Genomic DNA, 23460 nt, shown 5'->3' on the forward strand with positions numbered 1-23460 from the left:
CCTTCACAAAGTTTAGAGCCTCACTCTTTGACCTGCCCCAAAGAGTAGGCAAGCCCAGGTATTTCCCAGTATCCATAACAGTTGGCATACCTAGGATAGATTCCAGCTCTCTTTTTAAATCGTCAGGAGTGTTGGGGCTAAAGAAAACACAAGATTTTCCCAAATTGATCTATTGTCCTGAGGCTCTGCAGTACCCATTTAGAAGATTCATCATATTGCGACAATTTTGAGCATTTGCCTTGAGAAAGAATAAGGCATCATCCGCGAAGAGAAGATGAGAAAGGATCGGGCCATTCCTGCAAAAAGAGAGACCCTGCAATAGCTGCGTATCACATGCTTTTTTTATTAAGGAAGATAGGGCCTCACTTACAAATAGGAACAAATAAGGGGAAAGGGGGTCGCCTTGACGGATCCCGCGGGTTGGCTTGAAATAGCTTCCTGGCTTGCCATTAATAACCAACGCTAACTCCACAGATTTAACCAAGCTCATGGTCAGCCGCACCCACTTCTCATCGAAGCCCAACTTCCTTATCATGGCCTCCAAAAAATTCCATTCGACTCTGTCATATGCTTTATTCATATCCAGTTTCATGCCCAATTCAAATGACTTGGTGGATTTTCTAAGCTTCAAAAGATGGAAAGCCTCATGAGCAAGAAGGATATTGTCTTGTATTTGTCGGTTTGGGACAAATGCATTTTGAGCAGGGGAAATAATCTCAGGTAGAAACTGTTTCAATCTGTTGGCCATAACCTTAGAGATAATTTTGTAGGAATAGTTACATAGGCTAATTGGGCGATAATGAGTAACAGACTCAGGATTTGGGACTTTGGGGATTAATACAATGTTGGTGCTGTTTAGGATAGTGGGATTACAGCTTTCAGCAAAGAAATCCTTCACAAAGCCTTGAACCTCCCTATGGATTATGTCCCAATAATGATGGTAGAAAATCCCTTGATATCCGTCCGGCCCCGGGGCCTTAAGAGATCCCATTTGCATTGCTGCATCTTTAATTTCTTGAGAGGAAATTTCCTGTAATAGAGCAGTGTTAGTGTCCTCTGTGACAACAGGATCCACACAAGATAGGATATCCAAATCATCCTCCACGCCATCAGTTGAGAATAGGCCTTTAAAGTGTTCCTCAATCACTCTTCTTGTAGCATTTTGCCCGGAGTACCACTGGCCATTATTCCCTTGGATTCGCAAAATTCGGTTCTGTCGCCGTCGAGCAATGGTGAAGTGATGAAAAAAAGCTGTATTCCTGTCACCTTCATTGAGCCATTTCACTCGAGATCGCTGGTGCCAATATGTCTCCTCCCTAGCCCAAGCGTCATTTAAATTGCTAGTGATCCTTTTGATCTCCTCATAATTCTCCTCCCACCTTCCTTGTTGATCTTGAAGCTCAGCTTGTAGAGCTGCCACCCGTTTCCTGTTATTTGTATATTTTTCACGGCTCCACTGGGTGAGCAACTCAGTACACTTTTGAAGCTTAGTTTGCCACTTGTCAATCCATTGTCCGTTGGCATTAGTACTCCAGCCATGATCAATAATTTGATGAGACTCGCGATCCTCCACCCAAAGGGCTTCAAATTTAAAAACTCGTTTCCCCCTGCTGAAATGATGATCTGTTTCCACAATGATAGGATTGTGGTCTGACCCAATTGCAGGATAATGGGTAACCGTTGTGTTTGGCCATTCCTCTTGCCACAAAATGTTAACTAGGCCTCTATCAAGCCTTTCTTGTATAAACTGATTATTTTGCCTTCGTGCACGCCATGTGAAGCATGACCCATTATATCCAAGATCCACCAATTCAACCTTCTCCATAAAATCACGTAGATATCTCGGACGATTTGGTGGGTGAAGTTGCCCCCCACTCTTTTCAAAAGACCACAAAATCTCATTGAAGTCTCCGCCGCAAAACCATGGAAGGTTCATTGGCTGAAGCTCTAGCTCCATTCTGTTCCAAAAGATCTCCTTATCTTCCCTGTATGGCGTCCCATAAACCCAGGTGGCTCTGCCTTGTGTGCCAGTAGTCATATCTGATATTTTTGTATCAATGAAATTTTGAGAATAGCTCAAAATCTCGAGGTTAATATTCGTATCCCACCATAGGCATAGCCCTCCTGCAGTACCGATGGGAGGAATACAAAAGCCATGCTGATAATTGCAACTTCTTCTTACTTTCTCCATTCTATTGTTTTTTGATTTGGTCTCCATCAAAAACACAACAGTGGGCCGGTATTTGCGGATCATCTCCCGCAAAGCACGAACTGTCAAGTCCGACCCAAGGCCTTGACAGTTCCACAAGATGTATATCATGGCTCCCCTGCGGCTGTTGTAGGCCAGCCGCCACCGCCTTGGGTCGAAGCACCCTCCTCATTGCTTGACACTCGTTTGCCTCCCTGTTCCCACTGCTCCGCTTGGATGATATTCACTTCCGTAAGGTTTTCTTCCTCAAAAGTCACTTGAGATCTTCTTGTTGTGCCTTTAGTGGTACTGGAATCGCCATGGTTGGTTTTCCTTGGCTTATACACCCTCCTTTTTGACTTCACATCTGCAGCACTCTCTTTTTGATTCTGTCCTCCTTCCTCCGTATCTCCTTTCCTATGGGTACTCTTCTGCTTTTTTCCAGGAGAGCCAACGTGGGGTCCCCTCCCATATTCATTGTGGCGCTTCAAACCTAGATTATGGAGCATGGTGCTGACTTGTGAGACAACCCTTGTAGGAGGTACAGTAATTGCTGGCCCAAAAGGATTTTTGAAATGTGGTTCCACCTGGATTGATTGCCCAAAGAGCCCAAGGTTCAACGTATCTTCTCCGTGATTGGGCCCGTGCTTGCACCAATATGTGACAGAGGGCTTTTCTTTGGTCATATGGGTATGGGCCCATTCAAGACTTTTTTCTGTTGAGTTTTGACTAAAACAGGTCCCAGAGGTATTGGCAGCCGTGTTTAGATCATTTGGAAACAAAATCACAGCATTCATTGGATTCTTTGCTCCTCCACAGATTTGTCTTGGACTTTGGTTGCCCTGTGTCAGATACAGAGGCTCCTTTTGTCTTGTGCCGAGGAGATCCTCGTACCTTTCTTCAAGATCAGTTTCCCCTGCGTGTGACAGCTCAACATCATGGCTGCTCCCATCAGTCCCCAGCTGTCCTGTGGCAGACGCCGTTTGATCTGATTGGGCATTGTGATTTTCGAGAGTCACCTCACCTTGCCCAATTTGGTCGTTGCTTTCACGCGCCGCTCCATCACCACCAGGCCTCCTCCTGACTGTAGCAGCCCTTCTTCTCTCCCAAGGTGTCTTAGTTGGTGGCTTTGGGTCGACGAATTCTCTGATTATCCTCGCTCTTGTCCATTCTCCATACTTCGCATCTATTTCTGGTGAAACTTCAAAGTTGCAGGCATCCATACAATGTCCAATTCTTCCACATCTGTAGCAAAAGTCCGCAAGTCTTTCATATTGGTACTCCACCCATGTTTCGGAGCCGTCGGGCCTTGGTAACCAGAAACCAGCAACAAGTGGTTGATTTGTGTCCACTTCGACTCGCACTCGCAGGAAACCCCTGAGTTTCGCTGGGTTCTCATACTCCATAACAGCCCCAGCCTTCTCTCCTAACTTGATCATATTTTCTTCATGGCTCAAGTTCAGTGGAATACCTCGAATCTGAACCCAGTGGGGCACCAGGTCCATGTCCACCTCTTCAATAGCTTTGGCTGGAGGCCACCTCTTGACTGCAAAACAACACTTCATCACCGACCAGGGGCCGTTTTCAAGGATTTTGTTTGCCATTCCTTCGTCTGTCACTGTTATGGCAAAAAGATTATCCCTGACCCATGCAATTTTGGTCTCCCCATAATTCTTCCATGCAGCTTTTAGGATGTTCTTGATAGCCCCTTTGTTGGGTAGTTTCTGGGCAATCACTGCACCCACCAATTTTGGCCCTTCTTCCAAGTTTGAGATCCCCAAGGATTCCTCAAGGTGTTCAACCAGTTCCTCCGTGGTGGGTCTCCCTCTTTCCAGCCTTCCAGGACCAGCTCTCCTCCATTCACTCATTTTTGGTTGGGGCAAATGTGTGTATTGGGTTTCTGCCTTGAAAGAAATTTTGTGTTTGGGATGCTTGTGGTGTGGTCTGGTTTGTTTCTGTTTGATATTGTGGAGGTTGTTGACACCATAACTGACCAAGCAACTAGAAGAAACTCTAAGCAAAGCAAGAGGAGTCCCACATCGGAAATCTACAAGAAGTGAAGACTCCCTCTCACCTATAAAATCATACCACTCTCCACTTAAGAGGGGATTGGAAACTGAGCTGGGCTCCCTCTTCAGGACTCTCCTGTTAGTCTGGCCTTCGAGTCCTGGGTCTCCAGACCCGGGGACTTGACCCCTGGGCTCCAGACTCCAAACTTTGTACCTTAGACCCTAGGCCTTCTTCCATTTATCTTTGGGTCTAATCCCCTTGTACAAATGTAAACAATATCATAATGAGAACATCTTCTCTGTGGACGTAGCCCATTCATTAAGGGTGAACCACATATATCTTGTCTTTTGTATATTCATAAACTGGCTAAGTCCTCACATACACGCAGAAGGTCCAAACCTTCACTCATCATCCATCACACCTCATCACTAAGTTGGACTCAATCTTGGCCCAACCATTTTGAGCATCAACAGTTTGGCGCCGTCTGTGGGAATTGACACAAAAGGCTTCTGTCGTTCTCCCCTTCTCCAGTGCTCTTCGGCACCCATACAATCAACATCACCTAGGCTGCCGTTAGGCAATGCCTTACTGGAGCCACCTTGAATGCCAGGTCAACAAATTGCAGAAGATGATATTTTAAGAAAAAGCCAATCAGTGTGGCTATACTTTGCATGGCTTGCAGGGCCAACCCAACATCTCAGTTCAAAGTACCGACCGACACTTCTTTGAAGAGTAAAAATATGGGGACTTGAGCTTGTCCCACAAGCTCCATCATTCGGCGTGCGCTGCCTTCGGCACCCCACCATACCCTTGCCATGGTCACGACACCCTTGCTTGGCTGACCCAGGTTCCTTACAATAGTACAAGAGACCCCAGCCTTAGCTCCGAAGGTCTATCAGTCGGAGCTTGCCGAACGAACTTGAGTCTTCTCCTTGCAAAAACCCTTGCAGCCATCTATCTATCTTTCAAAAGCTCTTGCCAAAGACACCCCAGCTCTGGCAAAAGCAGTTGAAACCTCACGGCACCAATTGAAGCCAAGAGAAATCGCGAACGCCTTGAAGGACCAGCTAAAAACTTTGCCCACACTTCAGAAGGATCGAAAGGCTCCAATCACTTCCTTGCCGTCAGTCAAGGACCCAGACCCTAGACGGTCCTAGATTGGATGAACCCCCCTCCACGAACAAATGATGAACGACACCACGGACCCAGCTCCAACTCGATGCAAAAACTAGGCACTTAGACCCACTCTTCGCCGAAGACAGATCAGCCCCTCACCAAAATACCTTCGAATATCTCTTGCCGGTCGGCACCTCCTCCGAGCTGAACTACGGACCCAGCTCCGAATATATTTTGGAGCCTAGCTTCCCTGCCGAACGGCAGGGAGCATGCAGAAGGTGAAGGAGTGACTTATCAATTTTTGGCTGACCCAGCCCCTCAAGCTAAAAGGTGACGACATGTCTTAAGCTAATAGGGGACTTGCACCTCCTCTCCCCAAACCCTGGCCCTTATCTCCAATCTTTGGACTCCCTTACCGAAGGTAACAAAACCCTAGCTATAAAAGCACAAGGGCCCAGCTACAAAAAGGCCCCAGCTACATTTCAAAAACGGAAGGACCCAGCCTCTAAAAATCCGAATCTACCCTCAAAACCCTAGCCACCACCTGGGTCAAGGAGGCTTGCCGAAGCCCAGCTTTGGAACCCGGCCCCAAGGCCATTGCTCAAGCCCAACATCGCATAAAACTCCATTGCTGAAGTTTCAAACACACCTTCGCGCCACCTTAGCCTTTCTACTAAACGAACACTCGGACCCCCATGGACCCAGCTCGTAAAGTGCCCCCCAAGACACCCTTTCCAAATCTGGAAGCCCCCAGCCCCCGCTGAAGCCCAGCTCCACATAGCACAAACCCCAGGCCTTTGCCAAAGCCCAGCTCATGAGGCCCACCTACCAAGAACTTGGAAACTCGCGGGATCAAGCCCCTCATTCTTCCTGCCGAAGGACAAGCCCTTGCCGAAGCTCTGAAGGCCCAGCTCCAAGGACATGCCACAAGCTCAAATATCCACAAGGTACCCAAATTTCTTAAAATAATAATAAAATTTGCACATATGCATTCTTTCTCTTCGGCACCCTCGTGCCCAGGCACATTGCCTTGCCCCATGCAAGCTTTGTGTCACCTTTGGCATCTCATTTGCCTTCGGCACCCCCGTGCCTAGCTTCACCTTCGGCACCCCCGTGCCTAGCTTCACCTTTGGCACCCCCGTGCCTAAGCCCACCTTTGGCACCCCCGTGCCTAAGCTCACATTTGGTATCCCAGTGCCTAAGCTCCCCTTCGGCACCCCGTGCCTAAGCTCACCTCCGTCACCCCGTGCCTAAGCCCACCTTCGGCACCCTAGTGCCCAAGCTCACCTTCGGTACCCCCGTACCTGAGCTCACCTTCGGCGCCCCCGTGCCTAAGCCTACCTTTGGCACCTCCATGCCTTGCCACATGCAAGCTTGTTTCGCCTTAGGCATCTTCTTACCTAAGCCCACCTTCGGCACCCCGTGCCCTTCGGCATTTTATATTGCGACAAGCAAGTCTTATGCCTTCGGCACCCCCGTGACCAGCTACTTCCTCTTGCGACATGCAAGCTTGGCACCTTCGGCACCCCATGCCCTCCGGCATTATTGCGACATGCAAGCTTGGCACCTTCGGCACCCCATGCCCTCCGGCATTTTATATTGCGACACGCAAGTCTTATGCCTTCGGCATCCTCATGCCTAGCCCCTTCCTCTTGCGACATGCAAGCTTGGCACCTTCGGCACCCCGTGCCCTTCGGCATTTTATATTGCGACAAGCAAGTCTTATGCCTTCGGCACCCCCGTGCCTAGCTACTTCCTCTTGCGACATGCAAGCTTGGCACCTTCGGCACCCCATGCCCTCTGGCATTATTGCGACATGCAAGTCTTATGCCTTCGGCATCCTCATGCCCAGCTACTTCCTCTTGCGACATGCAAGCTTGGCACCTTTGGCACCCCATGCCCTCTGGCATTATTGCGACATGCAAGTCTTATGCCTTCGGCATCCTCATGCCCAGCCACTTCCTCTTGCGACATGCAAGCTTGGCACCTTCGGCACCCCATGCCCTCTGGCATTATTGCGACATGCAAGTCTTATGCCTTCGGCATCCTCATGCCCAGCTACTTCCTCTTGCGACATGCAAGCTTAGCACCTTCGGCACCCCATGCCCTCCGGCATTATTGCGACAAGCAAGTCTTATGCCTTCGGCACCCTCGTGCCTAGCCACTTCCTCTTGCGACATGCAAGCTTGGCACCTTCGGCACCCTATGCCCTTCGGCATTTTATATTGCGACATGCAAGTCTTGTGCCTTCGGCATCCTCGTGCCTAGCTCTTCCCCTTGCCACATGCAAGCTTGTTTCGCCTTCGGCACCCCCGTGCCTAGGCCCACCTTTGGCACCTCCATGCTTTGCAACATCCAAGCTTTGGCATCCCTTTGCCTAAGCTCACCTTCGGCACCCCTTTGCCTAAGCCCACCTTTGGCACCCCTGTGCCTAAGCTCACCCTCGGCGCCCCCATGCCTAAGCTCACCTTCGGCACCCCTTTGCCTAAGCCCACCTTTGGCACCCCTGTGCCTAAGCTCACCCTCGGCGCCCCCTTGCCTAAGCTCACCTTCGGCACCCCCATGCCTAAGCTCACCTTCGGCACCCCCGTGCCTAGGCACATTGCCTTGCCACATGCAAGCTTTGTGTCACCTTTGGCATCTCATTTGCCTTCGGCACCCTCGTGCCTAGCTTCACCTTCGGCACCCCTTTGCCTAAGCCCACCTTTGGCACCCCCGTGCCTAAGCCCACCTTTGGCACCCCCGTGCCTAAGCCCACCTTTGGCACCCCCGTGCCTAAGCTCACCTTCGGCGCCCCCATGCCTAAGCTCACCTTCGGCACCCCCGTGCCTAGGCACAATGCCTTGTGACATGCGAGCTTGTGCGTTTGGCAAACCACTCTGCCTTCGGCACCCTTGTGCCTTTAGCATCCCCTTTGCCTTCGGCACCCCCGTGCCTAAACCCATCTCTTGCAACATGCCTTCAGCACCCCCCATGCCTAAGCCCACATTCGGCACCCCGAGCCTAGGAACATTACCTTGCAACATGCAAAGCTTTGTATCGCCTTCGCCATCCCAACTCCAAAATTATGTCAGTATCCAAGGGACCTAGCCCCCTTCCGAAGGCTCAGCTCCAAAACAAACTCCTAAGGCCAAGCTGAGTACTTAAGCCTAGCCCTTGCCTAGCCCTATCTTGAGCAAAACAGGCTCAATAAAAGCCATAGATGGCCCTTACTGATCGGCACCTTGGTCCCCCGCCTAGCCCAACACTCAGGCCTAGCCAAATATGCAGCTTAGCTCCTTGCGAAGCCTAGCCTCCTTCCAAATTCCAAAACTCCCAGCCTCTGGACACTCATGCCAGCCCAAACTATAACTAGACTCCTTGCCAAAACCATTGCGGCCCAGCCCTTGCTAAATGCCCAGGCTAAACCCACATGACCCGGCTCTTCCTAAAGTGCCCGGCTCTCCTGTTGAAACATTAAGAGGCCAGCTCTTGATGTTGGGCCCAATTTCATGCTGAAGCCTCAAAAGCCAAGCCCGTGTGGGACTCTATTTTTCTCTCCACGCTCCCTACCGTTCGGCAAGGAAGCTAAACCCTCAAGCTTTGCTCCTTTACCGAAGCAAATGGCTGACCCAGCCACCAAAAAAAAAAAAAAAAATAAAATAAAAAATAAAATTTGCACCTGCCGAACGGTAGGCAACATGCAGAAGGAATTTGGGAAGTGAAAATGCCCACTTGGCTAGCTACTTGGCTGACCTAGCCACAAAAAAAAAAAAAAAAAAAAAAAAAAAAAAATTTTTTGCACCTGCCGAACGGTAGGCAACATGCAGAAGGAATTTGGGAAGTGAAATTGCCCACTTGGCTAGCTATTTGGCTGACCTAGCCACCAAAAAAAAAAAAAAAAAAAAAAAAAAATTGCACCTGCCGAACGGTAGGCAACATGCAGAAGGAATTTGGGAAGTGAAAATGCCCACTTGGCTAGCTACTTGGCTGACCTAGCCCTCCGAAAAAAAAAAAAAAAAAAAAAAAAAAAATTTTGAACCTGCCGAAGGTGTCATGCAGAATCAACTTGAGGAGGACTTGGCTCCTTGGCTCCAGCCAACCCACAAAAAAAAAAAAATTTTGCACCTGCCGAACGGTAGGCAACATGCAGAAGGAATTTGGGAAGTGAAATTGCCCACTTGGCTAGCTATTTGGCTGACCTAGCCACCAAAAAAAAAAAAAAAAAAAATTGCACCTGCCGAACGGTAGGCAACATGCAGAAGGAATTTGGGAAGTGAAAATGCCTACTTGGCTAGCTACTTGGCTGACCTAGCCCTCCAAAAAAAAAAAAAAAAAAAAAAAAAAAAAACTGCCGAACGGCAGGAAGCATGCAGAAGGTAAAATGGGGACTTGCCAATTTTTGGCTGACCTAGCCCACAAAAAAAAAAAAAAAAAAAAAAAAAAAAAAAAACCTTCTCTCCCTCCAAACCACTTTGGTTTTTTGTTGCAACTTCTCTCCCTCCAAAGTTCTTCTTACCCGGGGACTTGGGGGACTGGGGATAGTGCACTATACGACTTGGAAGACAAACTACGGTGTTGCTCGGCCAGTGCACTTAAGATTACAAATCCCCAAGCAAGAAGTACCTTCTCACTCGCGAACTTGGGGGACTACTGTTGACACCATAACTGACCAAGCAACTAGAAGAAACTCTAAGCAAAGCAAGAGGAGTCCCACATCGGAAATCTACAAGAAGTGAAGACTCCCTCTCACCTATAAAAGCATACCACTCTCCACTTAAGAGGGGATTGGAAACTGAGCTGGGCTCCCTCTTCAGGACTCTCCTGTTAGTCTGGCCTTCGAGTCCTGGGTCTCCAGACCCGGGGACTTGACCCCTGGGCTCCAGACTCCAAACTTTGTACCTTAGACCCTAGGCCTTCTTCCATTTATCTTTGGGTCTAATCCCCTTGTACAAATGTAAACAATATCATAATGAGAACATCTTCTCTGTGGACGTAGCCCATTCATTAAGGGTGAACCACATATATCTTGTCTTTTGTATATTCATAAACTGGCTAAGTCCTCACATACACGCAGAAGGTCCAAACCTTCACTCATCATCCATCACACCTCATCACTAAGTTGGACTCAATCTTGGCCCAACCATTTTGAGCATCAACAGAGGTGTTTATGATTTTTGAAAATCTGGTATATGAGGGCAAAAATGATAAGAGGGTACAGTTCCTTGTGGGGAGGACTGGTGAGAAGGTTGGGGATGTAAGCAGGTTTGTTTATAGTTCCATGGGATGAGTCTGCGGGTACGAGGTAGTTGCAAGCCATTAAAGCTGTTGTTAATGGCGCTGCAGATCAGAGGATGGGTGAGGAAGTATAACAGCTTTTAATGTTCCTGATTTGCTTCTCGAGGAGCAAGAAATTAAAGAGCAGCAGGTCTGAAGCGGCGATTTGTAATAGATTTGTATCCTGGAGGTAATGAAAGTGACGATTTGTTAGAGATTTGTATTAGGGATGCAATGAATGTGATGTTCAGAGGGAGGTGGGAGCATCAATTGAGTGGTTGGGGTTGGAAATTAATCACCAGCCAGCAAGCGGTGAAAGGAACTCTCACAAAGGAGAGAGAGGCTCTCACAAAGGAGGAGAGAGATATATTAGATGTTTATACCGTCAGATTTCAACCCCCTTCATCTCCTCTGCATTGCAAAACTCAGCTGCTTCATCTTCTTCGCTCTGCATAACTCAGTGGAGATACTTGTATCTGTACTATTTTCATGTATGCAAAACTCAACTCCTGCATCTATTTTGTTCGTTGGCCGCTGGTTTGTCAGGTAAGCCAAAATCTGCTTCATAATTTTTTTCCCTTTTTGGCTGCTGGTGTTGGAGCCAACGATTGATTTGCCATATTCATATACCCATTATGCAATTCATTTGGTTTCAATAGTTTTTTTCCAGAAAAAGAGAAGGAAAAAGGTTGATTCGCTAGTTTAATTTTATGACGGAGACGACGATGATTTGCAAGCCACTTCATCCTCTCCACTCTTTCAGCGAAGGCCACCAGGTGCAATTCAGTTTCGAAATTGGTCAACAAGGACGATGCCGGCTCTGTGGTAAGTGAGGAAGGTTTTGCTTGGACTCCAATGTCTGGTTCTCTGGTGTGCCATATTTCTGTAGAGACCAAGCAAAGTGGTCTTGCTTCATCTAGCCATTCTCCCACGATCCCTAGTCAATCTGGGGTACAAGTTTCTGGTTGTAGCCTTGCACTCCAACTGTTCGATGCAATGCTGAGGTCATGTGGGTTATTCCAGGGTGGCTGTTTTAATAGTTTTGCTAGGTTTCTCTTTTCAGTTAAATTATAGTTTTATGAATTTCAGAAGAAAATAAATAATTAAAACAATCCCAGACTAGTGGAGTTTGAGAAATTGAGAGTGGTTGTGAAGTAAAGCTGTATGGAATGAATATTGAAATGAAGCTTGTAATGCAATTGTAATATTGAGTGTGTTCGTACTTTGTATGGATGGTTTTTTTTTGGTCGAAATCGAATGGATGGTTAGTATCTAATTTGTAATTCTACTTCTTGTGTCTTTGTGTCTTCTTTCGGAAACTTGGCAAAAATCTTGAGAGAGAGTATTGAGAAAGAATATGGGCATCCAAAGAACTGCACAAGGTTTTGGCAATCCTTCTCTCCAACTCCATCATTTAAATGATTGAAGTAGGTCTTTCCCTCGTAAATAAAACAGAGTTGCTGCCACAGAAGTATGCTCAACCCAATCTCTAATGAAACACTTGAAACAAACAGATACACCAGAACAAGCCCTCTGATACATTAGTGCAATATTACACTTGGTACATTAGTGCAAGATTACATAGGACTTGATGTCCTTTACAAGTATTACCAAAAATCACATTCAATTAGAGATACTTCCATCATCTTTATTTGCCAAAATATACTGCAGTACCAATTTCATTTACAAAAGATTTGATTTTCAGTTACAGATACAAGTACTATTTTCATTGAATGTAATACTTGAACACCTTAAGAAGGCAGAGATGCCAAATTTCAGAATAAGGTGAAGTAAGTTAACATGCCAAGACAGGAAAAACATAAAAAACGTTCTAAATCAAAACAGAGTTCTTAAAAACTATGGAACTCTTGTCAATTGAGAGCTAAACAACCCAAATTCAATATTATGACGCTTGGTGACTCTTGTCAATTGAAAAAGGTGGATCCACTTCAACATTATAACTCTTGGCCCCAACACTTGTGAATTGAGAGCTAAACAACGCAAATTCTTCTTCAAAGGGTGATTGTGCCTACACTCATACAGTACATGTCAATAGAATGAAATAGACTCAATCAAGTAAATAATTATGATGAAGAAAAGTTTAAACTAAATACAATGAAGCACCTGCAACAAGTTGACCATGCTAACTGGAAATTCCATGCTTAAATTATTGACAGCAACAAGTTCCTACAATTTTTTGGGTTCAACAAATACAATAAGAAAAATACGATGAAGTTATAGGGTAATAAACAAACAAAGAGGAAATTAATAATGAATGAAATTATATAAATTGGAAAATGGACGTAGATGAAAACCAAAACAACGAGCTCCAATCCCTTATATTTAATATCAGAAAAAATAACCAAAACAAGCAAAGTATTGGAAAATTTGTAAAAGAAAAATCAATATATTTTATATAAATTGTTACTGTAGATGAAAACAAAAAGGGAAAAAAGATTGAAACCAAATGAATTTGATTCAAATAATTGGATATTGGGTATATGATTGTCGCAAGTTATATGTTTATACCTTTCTCATACGATGGCTAAAAAACCAGCCATCAAAAAGCAGAAGAAAAAGAATTATGAATAGCAGAGCATGGCTTACTTGATGAACCAGCAGCCAACGAGCGAAGTAGAAAAACAAACCATATGCAGGGGCTGAGTTTCGAAGAGGGGAGAAGATGAAGCAGCTGAAGTTTTGCAATGCATAGAAGATGTAGGGGTTGAAGTCTGATTGTACGTAGCGTAGAAGATGAAGCGGCGTGCAAACGTGTTTTTGTCAAACGTGTATTCTAATCTAATATATTTAATTGATTTTAATTAAAGAAACAAAAGGCTAAAAGAGAGTTAACAAAGTTAAACTCCTGTTAAGTTGTGTGCCACATGTCGCAAAACTAAGGGGGAAACAGGGGGGCACAGGGGATTTGGTAACAGGAAAATTGGACTCGATCAGAAGCCTCATGCTTTATGTATCCCATTCCCATATCAAGGCCATTGTTTGGGCCTAAATTCCACACACCAGCTCATCTGACTATTGCCCTATGTCAACAATAGTGGCTTGGGCTTTGTTTTACCAAAGTCAGAAGTTAGCCTTGAATGTTTTGGAAGCCCAGACCATTGCGAACCAATTGCAATAAATAATTTTACAGGTTAAAGATTAATTGCCATTAATGGTGATTTCATCTGGAAAAACCAGATTTAATTGGTTTTAATTGAAACCGAGCTTCAAGTTTCTCCAAAGGCTCAAGGAATGATCATAACCGTTGATTTACTAATTCAAGGATCAAATCAACAAACAAAGGGGAGAATTTTCTCTCCACAAATGCCCACGCGACTCCAAAGACAAGACGTCAAATAGGGCAGAGGACGTACTGGGGAGTTGCTAGAAAGGTTAAATTGGAAAACCACTCCCCATAACCATTTAATACCAGAAAAGAGGGCGAAGTTTCCTCCCCATTCTCGTGAAGATTTTTGGTTAGTGCAAGTTGGGTCTACAAGAGATAAACGAGAAATAAGAGAGTTGGTTGTTAAAAGGTCAAAACTGATCATCATGAGAATTGACTCTTGATGGAGGCTTTTCTTGTCAGATTAACCACTACGCTTTTTACACTGGAACATATAATTCTCTCAACAAATATGTCCTCCAGATATTATGGAATAATCACTCATGCAGATCTCCAATAAATATAGGAGGATGTGAACAGGATAGAGGACATCAAAAAATTAAATCAAAACAAAAACTCTCAGTCATACTGACAAAAGCAAGCAAGATCACACGATCTCAAAAGCTTTCGAACTTTGAAACAACCAAGTTCTTTGGTCTGCAAAAGCCATCCAGCCTCTAACAAAACAGGCAGAACTAAGACTTTTGACTTCAACTCAATCCAAAGAAGCAGTTCACAAAGGAGACGAGATTTCTCTCGTTACAAATTTGGCTCAGCACAAGCGAATCAAGCAGAATTCAGGTTTTTCATAATATGAAAACCTCAAAAAATATACAAAGATGTCTTGATGTCCCAGAATCACCAGAATATCTCTCATGTGATCCACAATTAAGCCGAACGGGTACTGAAGTGTAGTTCCAAGTTAGCAATTGTCAATCCAGCCACTTCCAGTCCAGTCCATACTGAAGAAATCTCAGTTCAGCCTATTTGGCAAGCCTCTCCATGGTTCAAATTGATTAAAGCTCCGCCAATCTCAACATTGGAATCGATGCTGAACCCTATTAGATGAAGGTGCTGATGTGTAATTCCAGCACATATACATCTAATCCAGCTCAATGTTCTGATGTCCTTCCAGACATGGCAGTTCTCTTTTGCTTATGTTGTGTAATAGACAGTTCTCTTTGAAACAGTTTGATTTATTTTCAATATTCATTTTGGCTAGAATTACTAGTTTTTATTGTGGGAAATTGTGAAGTCCTCACCCGTCTGAGGCAAGAAAAGAACTTGTTTGGGAGATATTCCTTACCCAAATTCACAATCACTTTTTTAAAGTCAGTAACTTGGGGCGCAAGTTATTTATTTTTCATAAATTTTTTAGGGTTTTAACAGCTAACAGTGGCACGCTTGCACACCAAAGAAAGTTGACTTGTTGACCACAAATGGTTTTTCAAGCCAATGAGAAAATTTACCCTACCACCACAGGAACTAAATCAAAACGGGTGAACAATTTGGCACGCCTAGTGGGACCTCTCAGTATACATACTCCTAAAAATATCTTTTAGTGTATAAATATTGGAAGTTCTAGCCAAAATCCATGTTTTGCCATGGAAAGAGGTCAACCTGCTGTCTAGGAAGAAGGATTTGAATCAGAAGAAAGCGATGCCAGACAGTCAGCTCACGGCAGTACCAGAAGTATACGTTCCCGATCTAGTGGCAAGTCAACAAGCAGTTCAGGAAGGATCGTGAGGCTGCTGTTGCAAGAAATCCAAATCCAGACGTTGTAATCCAACAGTTGGAACTCCCTTTCGGACCTCTACTAGGATTGGCATGGACATACCATGAAAATCCTCTCATTTGCACAAATGACTGGAGTACCTGAATCGGCAGAGACTCAAGCTGGACAAAGAAGAGGAGTGTCACATCCCGGGATCGGCTTCGCCATAGCACGATATTGTCCGCTTTGGGCCCCCCCTCTCTGCCCTCACGGTTTTGTTTTTAGGAGCTCACAAGCAACTTCCCAGTGGGTCACCCATCCTGGGATTACTCTAGCCCAACTCGCTTAACTTCGGAGTTCCCATGACTCTGAGCTCCCAAAAGGCCTCGTGCTAGATGGAGGTGGGCATGTACATATAAGGCACATCACCATCTTTCCGTTGGTCAATGTGGGATCTTACAAGGAGCCCTTGTTGTCCAAGAGCATGCGGTTCCGACCCTTCCAGCAGGCACATCAGTAGTTCAGGCTCCCAGAAATCAGCCAAAACTCCTACCTGTTCCACAGCCGGAGGTTCAACAAGGTCCACCAGTGGCACATCTGCCTAAATAGCTGTTGCATTCCTAAAAGGACACAAATTAATGTGCAAACAACCAATTAAAAATACCCGCAAGTGCACGAATCTAATGAAGTATAGATTATGTAAGTACGGGGTCGATCCCACGAAGAACTTGTCGGCTTCCTATAAGTTCTAATTTGAGTACGTAAAGAACACTTATTTAACACACTACAAATGCACAAATGCAAATTGGAAACTAAAAAAGAGTAAAGAAATGTAAAAGAAATGAAACAACACAAGAAACCAAAGAAAAACAGAAACAGCACTTTCTATCACCCTTTTATCACCTATTTATCACATGTGAACAGTGAAAATGAACAGTGCGACCAGTCGTGAACAGTGACGACCGGTCGTTTTTGGACAGATTCATTTGCGACCGGTCGCCTGAACAGTAACGACCGGTCGTGTTTGGGCAGATTCGTTTCTCTGTTTTTCCAGTTTCAATCTCTGTCCAGTGTTTTGCCTATAACTTTCCAACCGTTTATCCAAATTTCACGTTCTTTATACGGTTGGATTCAGCACAGAAAAACAAAGAACACAACGCGGACCAAAAGTCCAAAACAGTTACGAAAATAAACAGAATTCAATAAAGAAAACACACAACGTTTCAAACACACACACAACACAATTTGGGGGGGGGGGGGGGGTGTTTGGTTTGGTTCAAGTGACCTAATTCTAATGCATGAAAGTAAATGGACTTTGAATTTAAATGAGAATGGCAGAGATGAATTATCAAAATGTGAAAGTACCAAGTAACAAACACTAGGGTTTCAGAATCCACCCTAAACAATTCTACCCAAGTTCATGAATACTCAAGTGATGAACTCTACACGTATTGAAGAAGATGTTCGCAATCAAGACCATGGGTCGTGGCTCAAGACGCACTGATTCTCTCTAATATACGTAAAGTGCATGGTTCGTGCTACAATACTTGTGCCCTCCCCATAACCGAACCTAGGTATGGTTCGTACTTCGATTCAATTACAAGGAAAACCCATTAAGTTCAAAGAGAATATGAACATCACAAGAATCCTAATAGCATGGTATTTACATTAGGTATTCAAGAAACCAATTCACATGGATGGTTCTTACTCCATCCATTTATTGCTTAGGAAAACATGAAGATACACATAATCCCAACAACCTCAAGAAGCATGCTTTCAAAGGTAATCAATCAAGGAAAACACACATCAAGGATAGATTAATTTGGTGACTTGGAATTCATCAATTGTTGTCAAGAAACCAATTCACATGATGCTCACTTAAACAAGTTCAATCATTTGTTGCTAATTAGAAATTATGTTCTTGGTTATCTTACACAACTTCTCAACTTTAGCTACATGCATACAACCTAAGGTGATTAAGCAAAGGAAGCAAACACATATCATAAGATTTAATTAGTGAAAGGGGTTCATCAACAACATCTAGAAATTCATACACTCAAAGCATCAAAACAATAAGGTATTCATGTTTAGGGCTTCAACCTAAGCCCTAGCTATGGAGTTTAGTTCCTCATACTTATTTCAAATACAAACTCAAAACAAAACTAGAAAGAAGTTACAGATTTTGTGAACATGGGAGCTCAAGGTCTTCAATGGTGGAAATCTCTTCCACTTCTTGCTTTGTTGCCCTTGTCTTCCTCCTTGAGCTCCCTAGCTCCAAGCTTCATCTCCAGCTCCAAAATCTCTGCAAATTGTGGAATGATTCTGATTGCAATGGATGATGCTCTTTGCACTCCTCTCTCCTCCTTTCCAGCTTTTCCAAAATATCTTTTAATATAAAACAATTACTTTTGTTAAAGCCTTAAGCCTTGTCTCCTTGCCATGATGGGCTCTTTTGTTATTGTCTTCACCAAGATGCTCTTTGTTTCAGATAATATCTCTCAACCAAAGTAATTTCTTGTTACCAAGTGTTATGGTAACAAGAAGAATCAAGATAACATCATGGAGGTAAAAAAACTGGCCTACTTCGGATTTCCAGAGCTGCTGTAACATATAGGATCAGTTGGATAGGCTAAACTTGTCCAATGGAGCTCCAATTTGGATATGTTGTAGTTAACATCCATTGGAACAAGTTTCATGAAGATCTTCACCTCATCCGAGCATTGGAACATGCTGATCCAAGGCCAAGAAGTTGACCTACGAAAATGAACAAAATCAGAATTTATAACCAATAATGCACTTTTAGCTCATTTTCATTCTAACCAAGGTAAAATCTAAGAAAACACAAAAAGGAAGTAAAAATCTATAAAATGTCAAGAACTAACTCAAAATAATAGGTGAATAACATGAAAAATCATGTGTAAAAATGAACCGAATAATAGCCGATAGTGGTGCCTTACAAACCTAGAATGATGGATCCCAATTCATTTCCCCCACTAGCAAGGGGCAGAAGAGGCAGGGGAGTAATTAGCCATTTTGCCAACTTTGAAAGAAACAGGCCAGGAGGAAACGGGAGAAACCCTTTAGATTTCGAGGAAGAAGAAGAACATAAGGAGGTGGTCGTACCTAGACATATAGAATTGAACAGAGAGCTGAACAGAACCAACCAGAACAGGGTCGGCACTTACCCCCTGTTAATGCTTTAAACGACATGGGGCCACTGCAAAGAACGATTAGAGAAATGATGGATCCTGAAGCCAAAAGAGGAGAGAGACCAACCTACAGGAAGCCATATCCGGCCTATATTGATCAGATGCCATTACCACCCCATTTTAAAGTACCAAATTTCACTATGTTCAATGGAGAAGACACACACGCATCTTCAGGTGAACATATAGGCAGATTCTCAATCCAATGCAAAGCCATAGAGAATAATCCCCTATTGAAGCTTAGGCTTTTTGGGAATTTCTTGTCTAGGCAGGCTTTTACCTGGTATCCCAATTTACCAGCCAATTCCATCCAAACATGAAAAAATATGGAGAATGCTTTCCACGATTACTATTTCAGAATTCAGCCAGAAGTCACCATCAGTGATCTTGCTGCTCTTAAATAGAGCGAGGATGAACCTGCTCAGGATTTCATCACCAAGTTCAGAAAGCTCAAAATGAAGTGCAAGATCCTCCAAGTATGAAGAACTGTTAAAGGAAGAATAGCAGAAGAGAAATTCTTCCAAAGGTACATACTACAAGACACCATGTCCCTCAGTCCATTTGGTTGAGGTGGCATCATAAGAGGGTCAAGAAAGTTCAGAAGATATGGAGGTAGCGGTGGCAAAAATGGCAAAGTTAAAGCATCCTATCAGTTGCAAGGCTCTAACAAAGCCACCAAAGGATAAAAAACCACCACCATTCATAGGCGGTTTAGTACCAAACAAGCCGGCACAGAACAAAGTCTACTCTTTTGATTTGACCAAAGTTGACGCTCTGTTCGATGAGATGCTCCTGCAAAAGGCAATATAGACGCCTCATAGACTTCCTAAACCGGAAGAGCTCAAAGGAAGACAGCATTGTAAATGGCATAACTCTTGGAGTCATTCCACCAACAGTTGTGTTGTTTTCAGGGATGTTATTCAATAAGGAATAATGGCAGGAAATCTCAAGCTAGCCGAGAAACCTCTCACAGTAACAACAGACCCTTTTCCTCAACCTCAAGTGAACATGGTCAACCTAAACTTGCCAGAACAGGAGAAAGGCAAACTGATAGTGGAAGTCAGCCATAACATGGGTAGAAGAGTCACAAAAAAGGTAAACCGAAGGCCAAAGGCTACTATCTCAGCTGGAGTAGTTCTGTGCAGCAGGTGCAAATGCAAATGCGAGCTAGAAATAGCTTTGAATGAGCATAACTGACCCACATCGAGCGTCTTTGATAGAATCGAAGCACCACTCCAGCAGACCATAGCTCTAGCTCTATCCAGGGGCACAGCCAGACAGAGAACCTATCAGAAACCTGCCCAACACATCAGAAAAGTAACTGAGTAGCCAAGGAAGGAAAATCTGCAGACCCGATTCTAAGTTTTTGAAATCATTTTATATCTACTGTTGAGCATTCAAAAACTATTTTATTGTTTCAGCCATTTTTAATTACTTGAGAGTATGAGTATGATTGCATACACATAAAGTTCCTCCAAGTATATTCACATTGATTTCGGCTGAGTCTTTTGTTTTATTATTTTTATGTTGATTTAAACTATATGCTTCAAGTTCATTACTTCTAGTTTAATCATCACAACACTTGGTTTCATTTGTCTAGCTTAATCATTCTTTGTGATTAAGAAAGATGAAATCTGAAACCACAACTCACTTCATATCATTATACTTTCTGCAACTTGGAGCTTGGTGCTATTGGAAACCATGAAGATTTGTCTGTTGCAATTGGAGCTGAATTATCATGCAAAGACTGGAAGAGAACTTGTTGCTGAGAAGTAAAGATTGTGCTTTTTTGGAAGGTTAGATAGTTAGTTGCCTATTGTGTGTAGATGAGCTAATATTGTGCTTTGCTAGAAGGTTAGATAGTTAGCTGCCTACTGAGTGTAGATGGAGCTCAACTCCCTTTTTATCTTGTACTTCTCGTTGATAGTGGATTCTCTTACTGACTTGGTCCCTTAGTTTTCCCCCTTGTTGGGTTTCTGGGTTAACAAATCTTTGTGTATGTTTATATTCATGTTGTCATCAGTTGTACTTGCTGCATCGTGTTCAAATGACATCAGTACACTAACATGGATCAATATTGCGTTGCACTGTACTGATCCAAAATCTCAAAGGGTTTCTGTTTGTATTAATACGTGGTGTCGTTTGTATCAATCCAGTTTCATGCAGTCAATTCCATTTACTCACTGCAAATACTAAGTAATTAAACACCATGGTTGTGCGATGTGTTTATGTTTCCGCTTATTAATTCTTAGCTGGGCTAAAATTTTAAAAAGATAGGTTATTACCATATAGCCTACTTCACCCCCCCCCCCCCCCCCTCTCTGTAGGCTTTTAGAGCCTAGGGCCTGTTTTACATACCCTCAACAAACTCTTAGCAGGAAAAGAAGCTGTGGCAAGAGCTTACAATAAGAGAGTTAAAAACAAGAGCTTTGAAGAAGGAGAAATCGTCTGGAGAGTAGTTATGCCCTCGAATCCCATGTTGCTGGTTATGGAAAGTGGTCACCCACATGGGAAGGTCCTTTTCTGATCAAGCAAGTCCTTGGAATGGGGGCACACAGGTTGCAGGATCAAGATAGAGAGGTCCATGCTGCACCAATTAATGGGAAATGGTTGAAAAAGTTCTATCCAACTATTTGGGATTCACAGGTAGTACAAATAGATCCCAGAATTGAAGAAGGGATAGACAGAACTATTGTCTAGCTTTGAATAGCTAAATATATACATATGGTTCATTTTTGTTTTATTTTCTGTCCATCTAATATGTATGAATATGGAATAGATGCAAGTTGGTTGTAAGACCCGTGTCTTGGGGAAACAAGAACGGTGAGCAATCCCACATCGCTCGAGGAGGGGAAGGTGAAGTGCTTTATATGTGTGGGCACTTCTATTTCTAGCAAGAGGCATTTTGAGCAAGATAGCATTAGCTTGAGCCCAAGAACAAAATTGTGAGGGGGAGGCCCAAAGCGGACAATACATTGCTAGGGGAGTCGGGTCATAACAAATGGTATCAGAGTTGGACCCCGACTGGAAGTGTGCCAGTGAGAACTCTAGGCCCTAAGGGGGGTGGATTGTAAGACCCATGTCTTGAGAAAACAAGAACGGTGAGCAATCCCACATCGGGGAGGGAAAGGTGAAGTGCTTTATATGTGTTGGCACTTCTTTTCCTAGCAAGAGGCCTTTTGGGCAAGATAACATTAGCTTGAGCCCAAGAACAAAACCACGAGGGGGGAGGCCCAAAGCAGACAATATCTTGCAAAGGGAGTCGAGTCATGACATTGGCAGAAATAAATATAACCTTTTTCATTCATTTTTTGTCATTAATAAATGACTAAGTTTTATTACAAAATAGATACTCTCTAAAGGCCTAGTTTTTTTTAGAGTATCCTGCAATCCAGCCTTCTTGATGAAGATTTCCTTTTGCAGAAGCACACCTTGATGAATGGAGGCCTCTGCAATATCCAGTGTAGGTTTTGAAGCTGAGACCAGGCTCTGCACAAGATAGGTGGCCTTGGTTTTTGCACCCAGTCCAGCTCCGAGATCCTTCTGCCTCTCCCTCAGCACAACTAGTTGCTTCTAAAGATCTTCAATATGCTTCTCCAGCTTGTCGGTAGCAGACTTGATCTCTTTGTAATCTGTAACCATTGAATCCAGCTCTAACGTTTGCTTCTGATAGTCCACCAAGTTGGCTTCATGCGTAGCCTTGCAGAATTCAGAAATATTGAATGAGGGTTTGAGATCTTCATATCAATTATGAAGATTGACTACATCTCTAGCCAAGCCTAGACTGACCTCAAGGATAGGTCGAGGAGCCATGTTCTCCCTGTGCATCAGGTACAGATCTTTCATCAGCTGATCGATGACTTCTTTGTTCTCGTCCAAATCCAGCTTAGTCGACTGCTAGATTTTTATTCTGCCCATCGCCTCATCCACTGCTTTGGACTTGGCCTTGGTTGAGGTTTCTCCTAGTTTCTCAATTTTTAGCAGCTGAGCTTCCAAGTCCATAGCTTCAAATTTTGCCAATTTTGGATCAGCGTGGGAGGCAGTTTCTGATGAGCTCGGGACAGAACGAAGGGGCATTTGCAGAGAATAATACAATTAGTTCTGTTTCAAATTGAGACCAAGACCATAGGCTTGAGAGGGCTGGTCACTACCGCCAGCTCTTCGGCAGTTCTATCTTTCTCAACCTGGAAAGGCAGAAACAATGGTTAATGACTGTACAAAGGCCAGATAGAATTGAGAAAAGAAGAGAGAAATTACCTAAGGTGGCGGAACAACATCGAAGTTTTCTGCCTCCGCATCATCGAATAGGGCCAATTCTGAGCGCGTGAGTTCTCCTCCTTGAGCTGCTTGTTACTTCTTGGCCAGTTCGATGCTCTCTGCTATCACTTCAGCAGGAATCTCCTCCTACAAAAGAACAAAATTCAGATCAAGAGGGTTTCAACACAAATATAGGCCAGTTCTGTTTTTAGTGGCTTCTTTGTCTTTATCAACAGCATCAAAAGCTTCTTGGAGTTCTTCATCCGTCTCCGTGGTGATTGTGGGAGCAATTGCAGGTTCTTCCACTAACTTGGTCTCCCCAACAACCCCTATTCTAAGCCTCTTCATCTTGGTAGGAGAAAGAGAAGGGCTTTCAACTACAAAAATACAACGACAGAGTCAATTTTCAACTCAGAACTGACCAGAAAGAATGACGGAATGGGTTATTTCACAAGATTTACTTGGAGGTTTAGGCTGGACAACACTGTCTTGGGCCTGAGTAGTATCTTTTCTCTTATTCTTTCTAGTGGAGGGGGTTGCTTAAGAG

At 44.0% G+C, this 23460-nt stretch overlaps 2 long non-coding RNA genes across 2 annotated transcripts; one reads left to right on the plus strand and one right to left on the minus strand.

Moving 5' to 3' along the window:
* Positions 1 to 9952: 9952 nt before the first annotated feature.
* LOC110773443 (uncharacterized) lies at positions 9953 to 11858 on the plus strand. Its single transcript, XR_002529305.2, has 2 exons — positions 9953 to 11116; positions 11230 to 11858. It is a non-coding gene; the product is annotated as an uncharacterized LOC110773443 (long non-coding RNA).
* A 352-nt stretch (positions 11859 to 12210) lies between these two features.
* LOC110773447 (uncharacterized) lies at positions 12211 to 13262 on the minus strand. The gene is made up of 3 exons (XR_002529307.2): positions 13178 to 13262; positions 12695 to 12757; positions 12211 to 12599 (listed from the first exon to the last, which is right to left on the minus strand). It is a non-coding gene; the product is annotated as an uncharacterized LOC110773447 (long non-coding RNA).
* Between the last annotated feature and the right edge of the window lie 10198 nt (positions 13263 to 23460).

This window comes from Prunus avium, chromosome 3, assembly GCF_965620075.1.
Source record: "Prunus avium chromosome 3, drPruAviu1.hap1.1, whole genome shotgun sequence".
Lineage (NCBI taxonomy): Eukaryota > Viridiplantae > Streptophyta > Magnoliopsida > Rosales > Rosaceae > Prunus > Prunus avium.